General features: G+C 32.7%; 1 long non-coding RNA gene across 8 annotated transcripts in view; it reads left to right on the top strand.

The window, feature by feature from the left end:
• The window catches only part of LOC112649315 (uncharacterized), a 265,636-nt gene that overhangs the window by 161,383 nt on the left and 87,374 nt on the right, over positions 1-16,879 (top strand). The window contains exon 6 of one of the 8 annotated variants that reach the window (XR_003129541.3): positions 450-1,368. The exons of 6 other annotated variants lie outside the window; for them this stretch is intronic. This is a non-coding gene — a long non-coding RNA (uncharacterized LOC112649315). Of the gene's footprint in view, positions 1-449; positions 1,369-16,879 lie in introns of those variants that run through there. One more of the 8 variants, XR_003129543.3, reaches the window with a different exon arrangement.

The raw sequence follows: 16,879 nt of genomic DNA, 5'->3' as shown, positions 1-16,879 counted from the left end.
ATCTCTTGGGCCAGTTGAAAGATCTTACTGAAGAAGACTAAAATGGCTACAGATAAAAGTCAAGCAAATATGAACTTATAGTCAGAGATCACCAGACACATGAGCTAAAGTTAATAAAAGCAAGGGGAAAAAAGCAGATATTGATTCTTCCACAAGAATCACAAGGGAATATATAAAGTATTTAAAAAAAATATACTGGCAGTAAAGGCAGTAGGAAATTTTCAGGATTGATTAGGCAAACTAAACTTAAAAAGTATATACATATAACACACTTATATAAATAATCTCCAAAATGCGTTGATGATAATAAACAGCAAATTAGGTAGACTGAAAGGAAAATTAAAGAAATGAAAAATATATCTGGAGAATTTACAACAGAATATGGAAACCATGGTAAAAAATTGAAATTTATGAAAGAGGGTAAATGTCACCTTTTTTTTTTTTTTCAGTTATTTGTACAATTGAATTTGAGTTCGAGAAGGAGAAAATGGGATTCAGGAGAGACAATATTTGAAGAAGTAACATCTGAGAAGTTTTAAGATATAATTAATTTTAAAAATACATATGAATCTACAGATTTCAGAAATACAACTCATTTTAAACTGGATTAAAAAAAAGAAATTCTGGCTAAGGATTTTGTAAGTGATATTGTAGGTTACCAAAAAAAATTTTTTAAAGCAATCAGATTAGAACAGAAGATCACCTAGATTAAAAAACATTTTTATTAAAATAGACTTCTCAATATCAATAAGGGAGAGGTAAAACTATATTCAAATGCTACTACAACTACTTCTACTCCTGATTGTATAGCTAGAAAATGCATCTTTTAAATTACAAATTGATATGAAAAAATATACAGATAAAATAAAGATAGAGAGGTTATGTTAAGAAGTTGCACTAAAGGAGCTTTTAAAGAATTTATTCAAGAAAAATGAAAATAATCTTGGGAGAATGATACCATATGCAAGAAGAGAGAATAAGTTGGTAAGCAAATATATAATTAGAAACAAAAATATCTTCATTAATGATAATAAAAAATAATGTCTAACATGGTATTAACATATTTTAAGAGACAAAACTGGACAGAAACAGCATGTGAGTTGAAATAAGGGTATTCTGAGTTTTAACAGCATTATGCCATTAAGAAATGAGAGTGAGAAATTGCTTATCATTAGACTTGGGTAGATTGAAAATACATGGTCAAATTTCAAGGGTAACCACCATAAGAATAAAATGATAGGGTTTGCTATTCCCAAATCAGTAGGAAGAAAGTAGTAAGGGAAAAAAGATACACAAGGAAATAGCAAATAAAAAATTAAGAAGTAATAGATTATAAGGGAAGATAGAACTGTTGGATTAAAAGAATAATATTAGAAACAAATTCAAATATAACAATAATTTCAATAAACAGAAATGTATTGAATTTGTCACTTATAAGACAGTGGTTTCCACATTATAATTTACTTAAAATCCAGATGTGTGCTATTTAGAATATATAAAGAGCTGAGAGCAAACTTATTTAAAACATAACATAAATATAATTTTTAAAAAATCAGTGGGCACCTAGGTGGCTAAGTAAGTTAAGCATCTGTCTTCCACTCAGCTCATGATCCCAGGGTCCTGAGATGGAACCCACATTGGGCTCCCCACTCAGCCCTCTGCCTGCTCCTCCCTCTGCCTGCTACTCCCCCTACTTGTGCTCTCTTTCTGTCAAATAAATAAAATCTTAAATTAAAAAAATTAAAAACTCCACACCATGAGGTAGTCATATTAATAACAAAGTGGTCTTTAGAAAAACATTGTTATGGATAGAGAGAGTCACAATGTAATGATAAAAAAAATCACAGAAAACACAAATGAACTTTAAACTTGAATATTATTATTTTATGGAATAAAATATATAAATCAAATGATTTAATTATAGGGATAAATTTTAAATTTTCAATCATAGTTTGGGGGTTCAAGGGACCTTTTTCAATCATTGATAAGTTAGACAGAAAAAAATGAATAAAGCTATAGAAAATATTTGAACAACATATTTAATAAAGTGAATTGAAAGAACATAAGCACACTATATATGTATATGAGTGTATAAATATGCACATATATGTAATAGTCTATATTTTTTCAATTTAATTTATTAAATATATTGTTTAAACATATTTCACATTTAAGCTTTAGGATATGTTCTACCTACTTACCTACTTATAATTAATAATGAAGAAATGGGAAGTGAAATGAAAACCTAATAGTCCTGTATTATTAGACATTAAAATAATTTGTATTATTTAATTGTTGCACAACAGTTAAAGATCATACATTCTTCTCAAAATGTGTAGCATATCTATATAAACTGGTAATTTAGTACACATCAATAATGAAGAAAATGACAAACAGAAAACAAATTGCAGAAGTATTATTTAAGTATTGCTAAAAGTAACAAAAATATAAAATAAAATATCTCTATGCATTTGTTAATGTAAATAAATGTTCAAAAATAAGTTCATAAAAGAAATATAAAATATTTTGATACAAAGATACAAAGTCAAAAAACAACAATAATTTTTGTATACTAAGGAACAATTGGAAAATGAAGCAAACCCATTTACAATAGCATCATAAGTTTATAAGAATATATTGTATGTTTAACATAAATGTTTAGTAACATTATATAATTGCTATTATATTACAATTTGAGAAATTGAGCAAAAGAGATCTTAAATAAAAATTTATAGAACTAAATACGTGTATTAGAAGATAAATAAGGCTGAAATTTAAATGAAATAGTGTCCTATTTGAGCAGTGAGGAAAATAAAAACAAATTTAAATGATTTAAAACAATTTAAAAAAATAGAAATCTATGGAAAAAAAAGCAAAATAAAGATAGCATTAGAAAATAAAAAAGTTAAGTATTTCTACTTAAGAAACAGAAGTAATGTGAAAAACCTTGGGTGAAAACCCTGGGTCCAAATGGTTTTACAGCAAATTCTCTACAGTTTCAATGAACAGATAATGTTAAGTATATGAAGCAAACTGCAAGTTAGAACACTTCACAGTTATTCGCATTAAGCCAGTTATAATCTTGATTCCAAATCTAGACAATGATAGACAATGGTATGAATACAATGTACAGGCCAATCTTGCTGTGAATACAGAACAAAAGTCTTCACAAGCAGAAGTCAAATCCTATGATGTAAAAAGTTATTATCAATCTGAACAAGTTGAAGTTATTTCAGATTTAAGGTTGGATAAAATTAGAAAATTTGTAATGTCAATCTACCACATAAAAAGATTCAAGGAGCAGAAATGTGTGATAATCATCATATGATAAATTTAAAAGAAGAGAAAAATGTATTTGACAATAACAACTATTTGTTATTAAATCTCTTAACAAGTAATCCATTAAAGGTATCCATGAAAAAAACACAGCCAATACTATTCTCAATGAAAATATATGAAGTGTTTCCTCGAAAATATGACAGAAGAAATAAAGATGTCACTATCACTACTTTCAATTGTGTGCTAAATACGCTAGCCAGCACAGAAAAAAAAAAATTGAAAAAATGAAGTAAATGCAGGCAAGTAATTAGGATAAGAAGAAACACAGTAAATGCTATGATTGTTCACATATCCAACCCAGGAATTACAGTCTTATTACAGTAATAAGAGTGTCTAGATATCCTTAAGATAAGCCTATAAAAATCTATGGAAGTTCTATTCAACAGCAACAAACAACGAATAAAATTTGAAAATAAGTACCATATTTAATTGTAACAAAGACCAATGAGTGGAGTCTTAGGAATAAATCTAAGGAAATCCACACTAAACTTTTGTGGAGAGTTTTATAAACATATTGGAAAGCACTAACAAGAACAATAAATGGAGATACAAATCAAGTAAATGAACAGAAGACTTCACAGCAGTCAAGAATTCAATTTTTGCCAAACTGATACTTATTTACATATAGAGAACTAATTATAAATAAGTGTTAGAGATTCATTTAAAAACTTAAATGGAAAATATAGATAACTTTTTCTGTTATTTGGGGATAGAGAAAAATTTCTTAAATATACATGTAAAACCATAAAAGGAAAGATTAGTAAGCTTGACCTCCTTACGTTTAAAAGTTTCTGTTCAACCAAAGTCATCAAGAATAAGGTAAAAACAGGAATACCTGGTGGCTCAGTCAGTTGAGCGTCCCTTAAGCATCAGATTCTTGATTTCAGCTCAGGTCATGATATCATGGGTTGTGGAATCAAACCCAGGTCGAGCTCTGAGCTCCATAAGGAGTCAGCTTGGAGATTCTTTACTTCTGCCCCTCCTTCCACTCTGTATTTTTCTCTCTCTCATAAATGAATAACTCTTAAAAAAAAAGAAATGCTTGTGAAAACACAAGCATAAAAATGGTAATCATATTTGTAACAATATAACTAATTTATATTTGAAATATAAAAGAACTACAAGTCAAAAAATTAAAAGGACAACCACTCAATCTTAAAATGGTAAAAGATATAAACAGATATTTCATAGAGGACACACAAATGTCCAATAAACATAGGATAAGATGCACAAGCTCAGTAGTGTTAAGGCAGTTGTCAATTATAATCATAAACAAAATTGGTTGGAAAATTAAGAAATCTAAGAATATTAAATGTGACTTATTAGGCTATACCTCCAGGATTTGACAAATAAGGAATATTCTATACGTAATGTCATATAATGAATAAAATGCAAACTATAATCAGACAAATGAAGATTATCAGTGCCAGACTACATGTATTTTTCCTAAAGAAACTGTTTGGGAAAATGATGTTTAACATTGACAAAAAGAAGAAAGTCAGGAGAGATGTCAAAGTTTAGATAATTGTCACATTAGACAATTTAAGTTTGGGTTGATGTCATAATATATTGGAAAGTATAGAGGAAAAGGCTTTGGAGACTCAAGTCTGGCATTTGATAGAATTATAGTTCTGATTCATTTAATTTTACACAAGAGTTATCTTAATTGAGTTGCTATAGGTCCCATTTTCCTGCAGGATAGTCGCAGATGCATGACGTCCTGTCTGGATACCATCTTCTTTGCTTTCAAAAATGTCCCTTTGGGGGGGGGGGGGAAGTATCCCTTTTGGGTGAAAATTTATATTGCCACCCTATATAAGTTAACTCTCTTTCAGTCTTACCCGGCCATATTTTTATAAGGGCTTAGAGATCCTGAAAACTGATATATGAGATCCTCAAATGATTTGACACAATACTTAGAATTAATCGGAAAAAAGCCAGATAATTTAAAAATGAAATGCCCCAAGGATAGTCACAATAGATAGTCACCATGTTACTAATGGTGCAGTATGTGACTTGTTCCGCTTGGGTAATGATCTGCAATAACTTCTGTAATTGACTGTTTGCAAATAGAGACTGGAAAATTCTACGCTCTTCATCAAGAGAGAAAGCCTAGGTTTAGTTCTAGTGTTGAAATAGATGAATATTTCAGATCAAGATCACGTGCGACAAGTTTCATTTGAAAGAAACATGGCTATAATAATATGCTATTCTAACATGTCATGGAACTTTGCTAAATTCTCCACCTCCATTAACTATAGATTATTGTGTTGTAATGTATGATCCCATATTTGCTGGTATGCACTATAAAGACTTTTATATTAAGCGGTCCCATTGATTAACATGGACAGGAGGAGAAGGAGGTATTCTGACTGGATAGATTCCATCTTTTGAAGCCTTGAGTATTTGGCCCAATTTTCAATGTCAAGTGTAGACTATAATTTATCCAGACTTGGCTTTTGTTCTTTCCCACCCCCAACCTTAAAAACTACAGGGTAATATAGGCATTTGAATTTATTAGCATTCATCAAAGAGTATTTTTGGCAGCATTGTATCACAAAGGCTGACATTGGCATATATAAAACAATACATGTGCAAGCCTGCAAAGAAAGGAAATTTGAAGAGAATGTCCATTATATAACTTAAGCTGTTTTTTCTGGATCAAATAAAATTATAGAGGCGCCATGCATAGTGCTGTTGCTGAAGGCCATCATAAACCCTGGTTTTCATGGGGTTATATGGTCTTTTCACCATGAAAAAAATTCTTTCTGTATTTAAGTTGCCAAAGCACCAAGGCAGCCTGGGAAAAGGGAGACTTTTTTTTTTCCCAATTAAAACAGAGTATCTACAAAATAAGTCCTTTAAAGATGAACAAAACTAAAAAAAAAAAAAAATAAAATAAAGATGAACAAAACTAAAATTTAGATGCCTTGATGACTATTTGGAGACAATGATTTTTTTTCTTTTTCCAGTAAAGATATATGATTATTGTTGTCTCTAGTTAATGTACCTTAAAACTGAGGAGATCTATCTATCTGATATAATAATTTATTTTTCAATCATCTTTTTAAAATTAATAAGCAAATTTCCAGGGCATGACAACGGATTGGTGAGCACTGTGTCACTTGTCCATTGCTTAAGATTCAAAACCCAAGTTTATTTTTATGTGAGGAGGAAAACTAATCCCAAAAATCATAGAACTTGCTCACCTCATTATATATTTGAAGCTTTTAAAGAAATAACAATCCAGGGAAATTGAAAGTTTGAGTCTCATCTGGACCGATGTTCTATAGAGAACATCTGCATATTCAGAAATATCTAAATATTTTACCCAACCTTTCCATTGGAAAGGCGGATTTTTAACTAGAAAGGGGTTTTATTTCTCCTGTAATTGTGAATCAGACAACATATACATGCCATCAAAACAAAATGAGCATAATGAATTAAATAGCTAGTTGCCCCAGCTCTGATAAACTTCTCAGGCTCTGTTGTGCTATTGCCAATTGCAAAACAGATTGCAGGTCTTTCTTGAACCTGTTATTAAATCGATGTTATGTCCTTTCACATCAGAGGACACATGATGACAGTTTGTACCATTTTTGGTGATGCTGACTTTAATCATTTTGCTCAGGTAATCCACAAGATTTCTCCATTCACTGTTTTTTTTTGTTTTGTTTTGTTTTGTTTTGTTTTGTGTGTGTGTGTTAGTAAGTAATCTATGGGGTGATGAAATGAGACTATCGGAGTGGCCTATTTTTCAACTGTCTTTCAGCAACAATTTCAGCATACATAGATAGTTTTCACTTTATGTAATCATCCTTATATTTGTGGCAATGTGATGGCTTTCTATCTTTTATTTCTTCTACATATATTAGTAGAAAGTGATCTGTTAGGAAAAGCTCCCCACTTCATGTCACCCAATTTAATAATTAAATTTAATTATTAATTGACAATTGTTTTTAGTATAGTAAACATTCATGGATCCTTTGCTTAAGCTGTTTTATAATCCATTTGTGTCAATATTTATTTTAGGGAAAGTTGTCTCTAATTTGGCCAATGTAATAGGGTCACTTCTTGATGGTTCATATATGTTCTTTAACATTACAAGCTGGTTTTTGAACACTTCTTCAGTTTCTCACATGAAATAAATAACTAAGTTTAAAAAATGATACCAGGTTAGATCTTGACTAAGAAAGAAAACAGGAAAACCCAGCTTTAAAGGCCATTAGGACAATTGGGAAAATCTGAATATTGACTAAGATAGATAGATAGATAGATAGATAGATAGATAGATAGATAGATAGATACATAGCATATACCAGTGTCTATTAATGTTAATTTTTCTTACTGTGAAAATGTCACTGTGTTCATATAGAATAATACTATTGTTCTTTGGAGACATGCTTAAATATTGAGGAATAAAATATCATCGTGTTTTTCAGTAATTCTCAAATGTTTCAGCAAATGTTATAAAATGTTAACAGTTGGTGAGCCTAGGTAAAGACTACTTTCTGGAGTTGGAAATATTTCTAAATTAAAGTTGGGGCAAAAAATATGAAATTGTATTTAGATAATCCTGAATGGTTATGGATAAAAGCATGAATTTACCAAGCAAAAGAAAAATGGTGGGTAGCTTTAAAATCTTTTCACTAATGAGGACAAATGAGGACTTCAAGTTAGGAAACTCAGCTGCTTACTTTAGTTGATAAAGGTTTAGGTCTAACACAGTTAAAATTGAAACTGCTCAAAAGCATGAGCTTGAGCAAAAATAAAAATGGCTGCGCTAATGCTCCAGCAAACTTACTGGATTTTAAGGTAACCTCTCTTCTGCAAACCTCCCCTCTCCCCTTGTTAGCCTTTTGTTTCAGGAACCAGGTACCACCCTGAAAACATGACAGATGAGGCTGGCAGCATACAGAACTCCATTTGAAACCAGTTAGATCATGTATTTTCCTGTAAAATCCCCCAGGCCCTTCCTCTGGGGGGCTTGTGGTTCTTTGAAGACCATAGTTTGCTGTAGCCTCCTTTGCCTGGCCAAGCAATAGAGCTATTGTTCCTCTTTATCCCAAAGTCAAATATTTGGCTTTGAAGCACAAAAGTTGGTTTTTGACAAAATCACATGCCTAGGACCAAAAAATAAGCTGTAACCAGATGGAAAAAGGAAAAGCATGATTAATTGAATTCTTAGGCAAAAAATCTATTTAAAAATCCTATTATTGTATTTATAAACATGTTGATATTAATCCCTTTCATTATATTTTATGTATCTTTTCCTAACATATTTACTGTATATGTGAAAGGTAATTGAACTTCTATAATGAAGATCTGGATGATTCAGCTAAATACGTACATTATAAAAGAGACTAAGATATTTTGTGTATTATCAGATGTCTGTCTCATGACAACATTAGAAATGAAGGGCATGAATGTTCTTTTGATAAAGATTTGGGGTAGCAGGTGCCAGTCAATTAAGGTCTTACTCAGTAATGTCAGCCATGTTATCAAGGACTATTTAGCAACTGAAAAGACTGTTGAACGTAAAAAAATTAACCCAAATTTGCTGTTTTTAAAAAGATAAATTCATATAATTTTCAAGTCATCTGTGGTGTTCTTCTAGAAGGAAGGATTCAATTTCTTTTTAATGTACAGTAGACACTGTTTATCTAGGTGACTAAGCTGCCTCCATCTGGTCAAAGGCAAGTAACATAGCATATTCATTTAACAGGAAGAGCAAGTGCTATAAGATGCATTAAACTGTTTGGAAATATGTGAGGTGGGAAAAAGGAATTTATGAGCCCTTATTATTATAATGATCACCACTATTGAAAGTAGTCGGGGAAAAAAGTTGTTTTTGGTATTCTAAGTCTTTCATTTCAGAAGCATCGATTAAATTAAATTTATTTAAATGAATCATTGTAAAGGTTGACTTTTTTAATTACAAAGATTTATAATTAAGGAGGTAAAGACAACAGGTTAGCAGTGCATATTGGATGTGCTGGAAATCAGAATGCATATGGAAATGAAAAAATCCGACTAAACTGTGCATGCCAATAAGTGGCATACTATTAGCACTTGTAAAGCTCCGCCTTTGTAAATCCAACTAAACTGTATTTAGACTTCTAAACAAGGAAATCTTTTCTGAGGGCATTGCTGTTTTGGTTGTTTTGTTTTACTCTTTTTTTTTTCTCTTTTTTAGTGGATGATTCTTTTTAAAAAGCAAAATCATGTTGTTAACTAATTTTTAAATTGTTTACAAATACTTAAATATTTTACATATGTATGTTTTTACGTGATAGTTAGACATCATTTCTAAATATATGATATAGTAAATAATGACTGGCAGGAAAGAATATGTTCAAAGAAGTAATTAATATAAAATTAATATTTCTACTTCCAGTGCAAATAGTTTGCTAACTGCAGCATAAAAATGGGACAGACACCTGAGCATTTGGTTTTTAGATCATCCCGTTACTTAGGATGTACATACAGCCTGGATACCATGGGGGTGTGAGTTATGCAAAATGTATGAACTCTCTCTTACTGTTGAATATTTTATACACACATACACATGTGTTTTGGTTTGGCACAATTCTTGCAGAACATTCCTGTTATTACTCAATTATATGTTTCTTAAGATATAGAAAAATATAAGAAAATGATAATATAGTAATAATGTACTTTGTAACACAATAAAAAGACCCAGCGATTTATTATTTTTTTCAAATAAATTAGAGAAGAAAAAGGACTAAAATATTTATGTAATTTAAGTCTGAAATTGTCTCTCTTTAAAGTTCAGTAAAATTAGGTGGTGATTTAAATAATTAATTATTATCTCCTCCTTTATGGCATTTTGCTAATGATATATAGGTACATATATGATACATATAGGATATTATATGCATTTATTATTTATAATAAATCACATACATTAGAGTGATAAATAATAATTTTAGAATTTGACCCAATTTAATAATCACATTGGATTTAATAGTTTTCATGTGTCGTAACATTCAGTAGATAATACGATAATATCTTAGGCTAACATTTCACAAGTATATGAAAAGAAATATAGATAGGTCAGAGTATTTAATCTATATCTAGGACCAAAGTGAAAGTCATAACTCAGGAGAGGCTTAAAGGTCTTAAAGGAAGGCTCTGCTGTTCTTAGAGATGAGAAGGGCATTATGCGTTGTCTTCTGCTGTTTGATATTACAAAAGACTTGACTGTGAACACTGCTAAGAATCAGTTGGTAAATATTTCCCAAATTTTGTCATCATCTTTCCTCTGTTTTCTCGATTATTGATTTCCGATTGGCAAAGGTTAGTAGGAAATGAAATGTTACTTCTTTACCATCGTACCAATTTTCCAGTGTTTACTAATCTTTAGGAGGTGTCATGGTACTGAACCAGAATATTTAGGTTTTGTGAAAAGTGACTAAGGGATTAAAACAACTATTGATAATATATGGGTATTCCTTCTCGCAGGAAGTTGAAAGATGGGGTGGTGGCTTTTGGTGTTGGGACCTATGTATTTCAGAGTATTTACTAGTGATGAAGAGGACAACATAAACAGAGAGACGGTGAAATATTCTGACAACACTAAACTATTTTGGTTAGTTAAAAACTAATGAGGTTTGGGAGATGCTCCAGATGGCTCTAATCATACTGGAGAATTGGGCAGCCCAGTGGCAGATGAAATTCGTTTTTGATAAATGTACAGGAAGGAATATTGAAAAATTATAATCTAAACTCTCCACGTATACCATGAGATTTTGAACTCGTAAATTCTCTGAGGAGCAAGACATTTATTGCTACCATTGCTGGTTCAATGAAGGTGTCCCCCAGCGCACATCATTTTGGAAACAGCTGAGTAGATGCACGATGTGTTTAGAAAAAGGTTTGAAAATGCAAATAATAGGGAAAGCTGTTTTGAGACAGATAAAGAATGTTTTACCCATTGCAGCAGGATGGATTTCTTCTGGGTAACAAGTGAGAAGTGACAGAAACTGGAAAGTCACAGAAGCTGGTGGAAAGAGTGACTTACTCCTGAAGTAAGATTGAAAGACAGGCTGACAACTGGAGAACACATTTACATATGCCCAAACCTGTTAGTACTATACAGCTTTTCAATTTCGAGCAAGGTTTGAACCATGGAGAATTTGATCTCATTAACGGGGCAGCAACTGTGGGGCCCCGACAATTAATACATGAGTTTGAAGACTTGGCACTTGAAAGTTAAAAATTCAAGGCTTAGCTCAATTTGGTACTTGTTTGTAGGTGATAAATCCAGACGCTGTGTAGTCACAGCCTCTTTGTAATGTTTATTCTCTAAGAAAAGAAAAGAGTAATTATATTAGCATATCAAAGACTGTGCTTCCAGTTCACCACTGCTTGAGAAAGTAATAGGTAGATCGAGTGAGGAAGGTATGAGATGCAGACACGGAGATTGCCTTAAACTAGGGATAGGCGATAACAAATCGCTCACAGTGCATTTTTGAGTTTGTTCCAAATGAGTAATCACAAAACTCCAATGGTTTGTGTCTCCAATGGTTTCTGACTCACACCTGTTAAAGAAAAAAAAAAAAAAAAAAAAAAGACAGGCCCAAATAGAGTCACTTGTGCTAAGCTCCTCATCTGTAAACCAAGACTTCCTATCTAACCTAACTGTAGTTTCAGCGTCTCCCCAGAGTGTGTCCTTTAACTAGTCTTTCTGGAATTACCTGGCCAGCACTGGTGAAGTAATCCATCTGATAGATCCCTGCTGTCCCCCAAAGAAAGATGAGATCATTCTCCCTTTCCTTGTCCCACCCCTTTTTACCTATAAAAGTCAGTCTCCCAGCGCCTTTCTGCTTGCTAGATGGGATGCTGCCTAATTCATGAATCACTGAATAAAGCTAATTTAATCGTTAAATTTGCTCAGTTGAATTTTGTTTTTCGACTACCCAACTACAATGGGGGGAAACGTTTTTGAAGTTAAAGGTTCATTGGTAAATTTGACAGCTTTTTTTTTTTTTAACTTAATGAAACCATTTACTTTGTTTAGTAAAGGAAATGTGAAAATACATATTATTTTCTCAAGGGACTGCAACAAAGCGTTTTGATCTGTTAAAGAAGAGGGAAAAGTACCAGGATAAATATTTTGTAAATACAATTTAAGAATTCATGAGAAACTAGCCAGAAAGCCATGCTTTGCATGACATAGAAATAAAGTTAGTCCTAAGAAAAATAAATCAGCAGGTATTTAAAATTATTCTACACATTTCATGACCACTGAATATGATTAAATAAGCTGAACTTAAATATGACAAATAGACCTAATAGCAATTAAATGTTACATAATTATATGTTTATATACAATATATATTAGTATAAAAAAACAATATATATTAGTATGCATATCTCTTTATTATAATTGTATATCACTGCACTCTAGTGTATATACTATATCACTGTATGTGTGTCACTGGATTTTATTCATAATTAGAATTTGCTCTAAGTCTTCTGTTCTTTTGATACACGATTCCTACACGAAGTATCCAAAAAGTCTTCTTTTTTGCTTTCCACTGGAGCAACACTGGAAATATAATATCTTGGTGGTGAAATAGTTTTCTTTTGGGAAGAAACTTTATTTGGGAAGCAGAATTCAAGAGGCATCCTCCCTAACATCGTTATGTACCAGATGTGCACAAATCTATGTAAGGTTCTCCATATTTTTGAATAATTTTGTCAGTGAAACGCAACCTGAACATTTGATTACAGACATGCTAAACCACTCTTTGGATTATTTTAGGTATTTGCATAAGACTTTAGGGAAGCTGCTTAAGAATTCATTTGGATCTGCAGTAGAACAAAACTACCTATATATGGGTTTAGAGATCTGCGAATGTTTTCAAGACACTGGTGTGTTGAAAACTGGTCGGGGAGGCCAAGTGAACCTGCTAGTTGCTAAAACAGTAGCAATGAGAAATGAATGAAACAGTAAAGAGGAAAGGGGCTGTTCAATAACACTTCATATCCTAAGCATGTCCCTCTGAATGCCACATGTTCTCTCAAGATGTTGAACATAAGGCTTCTATGAGGATGCCCCAGTCATCAAGAGCTTAGTGAAGGAAGGCACCTGCATCGCCCTCTGGCTCTCAGCATTCCTAGAACTCAACTCTTCCTGGCAATAAATCTCTTCCAGCACAGTACACTGAACATTCACTATTCAAACATGCTGTTTTCCTTTTACTGGATAATTTGTATAAGTGAAGATGAATAATATTGGTCACAGGAGTTACAAATAAAAGTGGTTCCATGTGTGCTTCGGGAGGCAAATCACTTCTGCGACGGGGCAGCAGCATCGTCTAACTCCACTGGCACTCTCGGAAAGCTATGCTGATCCCAGTTCTCCAGATGAAGGGCCTGATTACAGATGGTGTTAGTTCGAAGCTGTAATTTGTTGATAAAACCTCTTACAAAGTACTCATTTCTAAGGGAGAGGACGAAAACCAATGAGTTCAATAACCACAATAGTCTCAGTTTGGGAAGCGTCACACCTACCTTTTTTATATTATACTTTGTAGAGATTTATGGACACACTTTCATAGAAGCAAGCCAAGTGTATCCCCTCCCCTCTTTTTTAACTTTTAATTCTTCCAGGAGCCCTGAGTTCAGGGAAATGAGTAGGACAATGGCTGCTTGATCTACTCAGTGGATTCTATTACCAAAGGAATAACCTCACTCTTTTATCTTGTTTTCCATAAAGTGAGCAGAATCTTAGTCTGAGGGCACATAGTTTGAGGGCAAATTGTAGCATGTTACATGTGAATGAATGGATAAATAAAATTTCCACTGTCTAATACAATGAAACCACAGATAAAGAAATAGCCTTGGCAGAACCAGAGGAAAAATAAGACCCTGTTGAGCTTGAATGTAGTCTACAGTGAAGAGGAATGAGAAATATTGCAACATCTCCAAAATCATTGCTTCTTTGGTTTGGGTTTCCTGCAGCATTTGTATGTCGCCAGATTATAAATTACACTGGTTTCCCAAGGGACACATATATGAGAAAGAGTTCATCTATCCTCCATGAGAACAGAGGTTTTGTCTCCCTTTAATTTTTATGATTCTACACGGAATCTAGCATGTACTTTACCAGAAAGTATATGGCTAATTAATAAACAAATGCATGAGCAAATGAATGAATAAATGAATTATTTTAATGAAGGAGATATAGAGAGAGCAATAGATATATGTGCTAAGAGGAGAAAATATCATGGTGGAAGTCTGAGGGTATGAAAATGGAGGCACTTCCAAATGCTCCCTTCAGAACTGCATCATTTCAGGATATCTGACTGGCTCATTCAGTAGAGCATGTGACTCTTGATATATAATATATATGTCATCTAATATATAAAATTATCATAAATATAAATATTTTTAGATATATAAAATGAGAGAGAATATAGAAGCTCCCTTGTAATCCCTGATTCCTGGGGATAAGAATCCAGCATGGCATAAGTTCAGGGCTCTATCATTGCTTGTTTGCAATGAAACTTTCTCATCTCTTGGCATTCTTGATGTTGTCTTTCTTGATCCTCCAGCAAATTTTATGACTACTCATATAACGCCTCTTCCTCCCGTAAAAAGAGATAGTCCCCAAAGCTAAGTCTATGTCTGTCTTCTCCATTTCTTATCAAGCAGTAGCTTGAGTTCTCACATTCATACAAACGGCTCATCAATCATTATATCAAGCTCTGACCTCTCTTTTATTATTCAAATCCTACAATGTCAATAAGGAATTGAATTCCTTATGCTCAAAATTGATGTCTTCTATTTTATTCTCCCATTCCTACTCTTTCTTAGTGTAATACTTCCTCTCAATAGCTTTTTTACCAAAGGTTGATAATATTGATAGCCATTAAATGGGTATCAGTAGTATCCAATCAATTGTACTTCCCTAGCAACATCCTCCCCACCAAGCCTTTACTTCACTTCACAATTTCTCTGGCCATCAGAAGTTTTTGCTTCATTATCCTGTGCAGAACTCTCCAGGTGTGAATGAACTTTTATGTTGCTTCCAGGCATATTTCTATAATTACCCTGATTCTTTATAGGGAGATGCCAATGGATATTCCTCTCCCACCTAAAAACCTTTGACCATTTGCCCAAGTGTAGATGACTTAATATAAATTTCACCTCCCTAAATCCAAATGCTAGGATGCTCAGAAGGAACAGGACTTTGAGAACAGACCTGAATTTGAAATTTAAGCCTCCCACATACTAGTAACTTTGGATGACAGAGATAACCTCTTTTAGCCTAATTTTTTATTATAAAATGAAGATCGCAATGTTAACCTTCTGGAATATTAAGATAACAAAATAAGAGGAAGTATGAAAACAGAGTTTTTAGAATCACACATAAGTGGGCTTTCTCAAAAACAACTCCCCTTTTTGACTATTGTTATTTGAATGTAGAAACAATTATCACAGTGGTGTAGATAGAAACCAAATTTTGCTGTCAGAAGATAAGAAGTTTGAAACTGTCACTAGCTAGTGTTGAAAAGTTTAGCTTATTTTTCAGAATGGCAGTGCGTTCAATGCATCTATAAAACAATCCCTACTTCCCAAATGTGTCCTCAGGACCTCCTGTACATAGAGGTACCTAATGTGAAGCTGCTACAAAGAACAAATCAAAGTGTTTTCCTCGTTTCTCAGTGTTTAATGTAGTGCATAGTGAGTTCCCAGAGGAAATTATGAAAAAAATAAAATTATGGATTAGTGATCATTGGCTTAATTAATTCTGTTATTACATTATTAAATGCAGCTTTTAGATCTATTCATTGGTCTACTTTAGCATTGAAAAAAACCCAACTACCCACAGAAATAATTTATTGCTTATGGTTTCCCTCTCTGGGTTATAATTCCGGAGATTTCTAAACCACCTTACCCTTTGTGATGCAGAAGTATTCAATAAAGTTCAATCCTTCAAACATTGGACTCTGATAGGCATTTCTTAGACTTAATTGTGTTGCCGAATATGTTTTGCTGAGTGAAATTGCTAAAAAAGATCAGTGAACATTAAAAAAAAAGATCTTTTAGATACAATTTCTAAACTCATAATAAAGTATACCCACCATTACTTGAAATATGCAAATGTTGCATTTCATTTCAGCCATTGACAGTATGTGTAGTCGGAGTGGATGGGTTTAGTGATTTCTGACACGCAGTACTGTGGGAAAGTTAATCATTATTCAGCATTTATTTCTCCACATATTTAATTTGCTGTAGATTAGGGAAATGTCTTCATTATAGGTATTTAGATTAGATCAGTAAATTCATTTGTGCTGATTGAGTCCACACTGATCTGTGATATTTGGCGCTCCACATCTACATCTGCTTTGAGACTGAGGTGTTAGAGGCTTACTTTCCCGGAGCTGTCTTTGTGTTATAATTGCATGGGCTTACTCCACTGGGCTATGTGTACATTACTGCAATTGAACTAAAATGGGTCTGTTTTTCACCAAGCACAATTTAGTCATGCATCAATACATTTTTA

The sequence above is a fragment of the Canis lupus genome, chromosome 19 (genome assembly GCF_003254725.2).
Source record: "Canis lupus dingo isolate Sandy chromosome 19, ASM325472v2, whole genome shotgun sequence".
Classification (NCBI taxonomy): domain Eukaryota; kingdom Metazoa; phylum Chordata; class Mammalia; order Carnivora; family Canidae; genus Canis; species Canis lupus.
The sequence above is the reverse complement of the archived record's forward strand: the minus strand, read 5'-3'. Positions and strand labels throughout refer to the sequence as shown.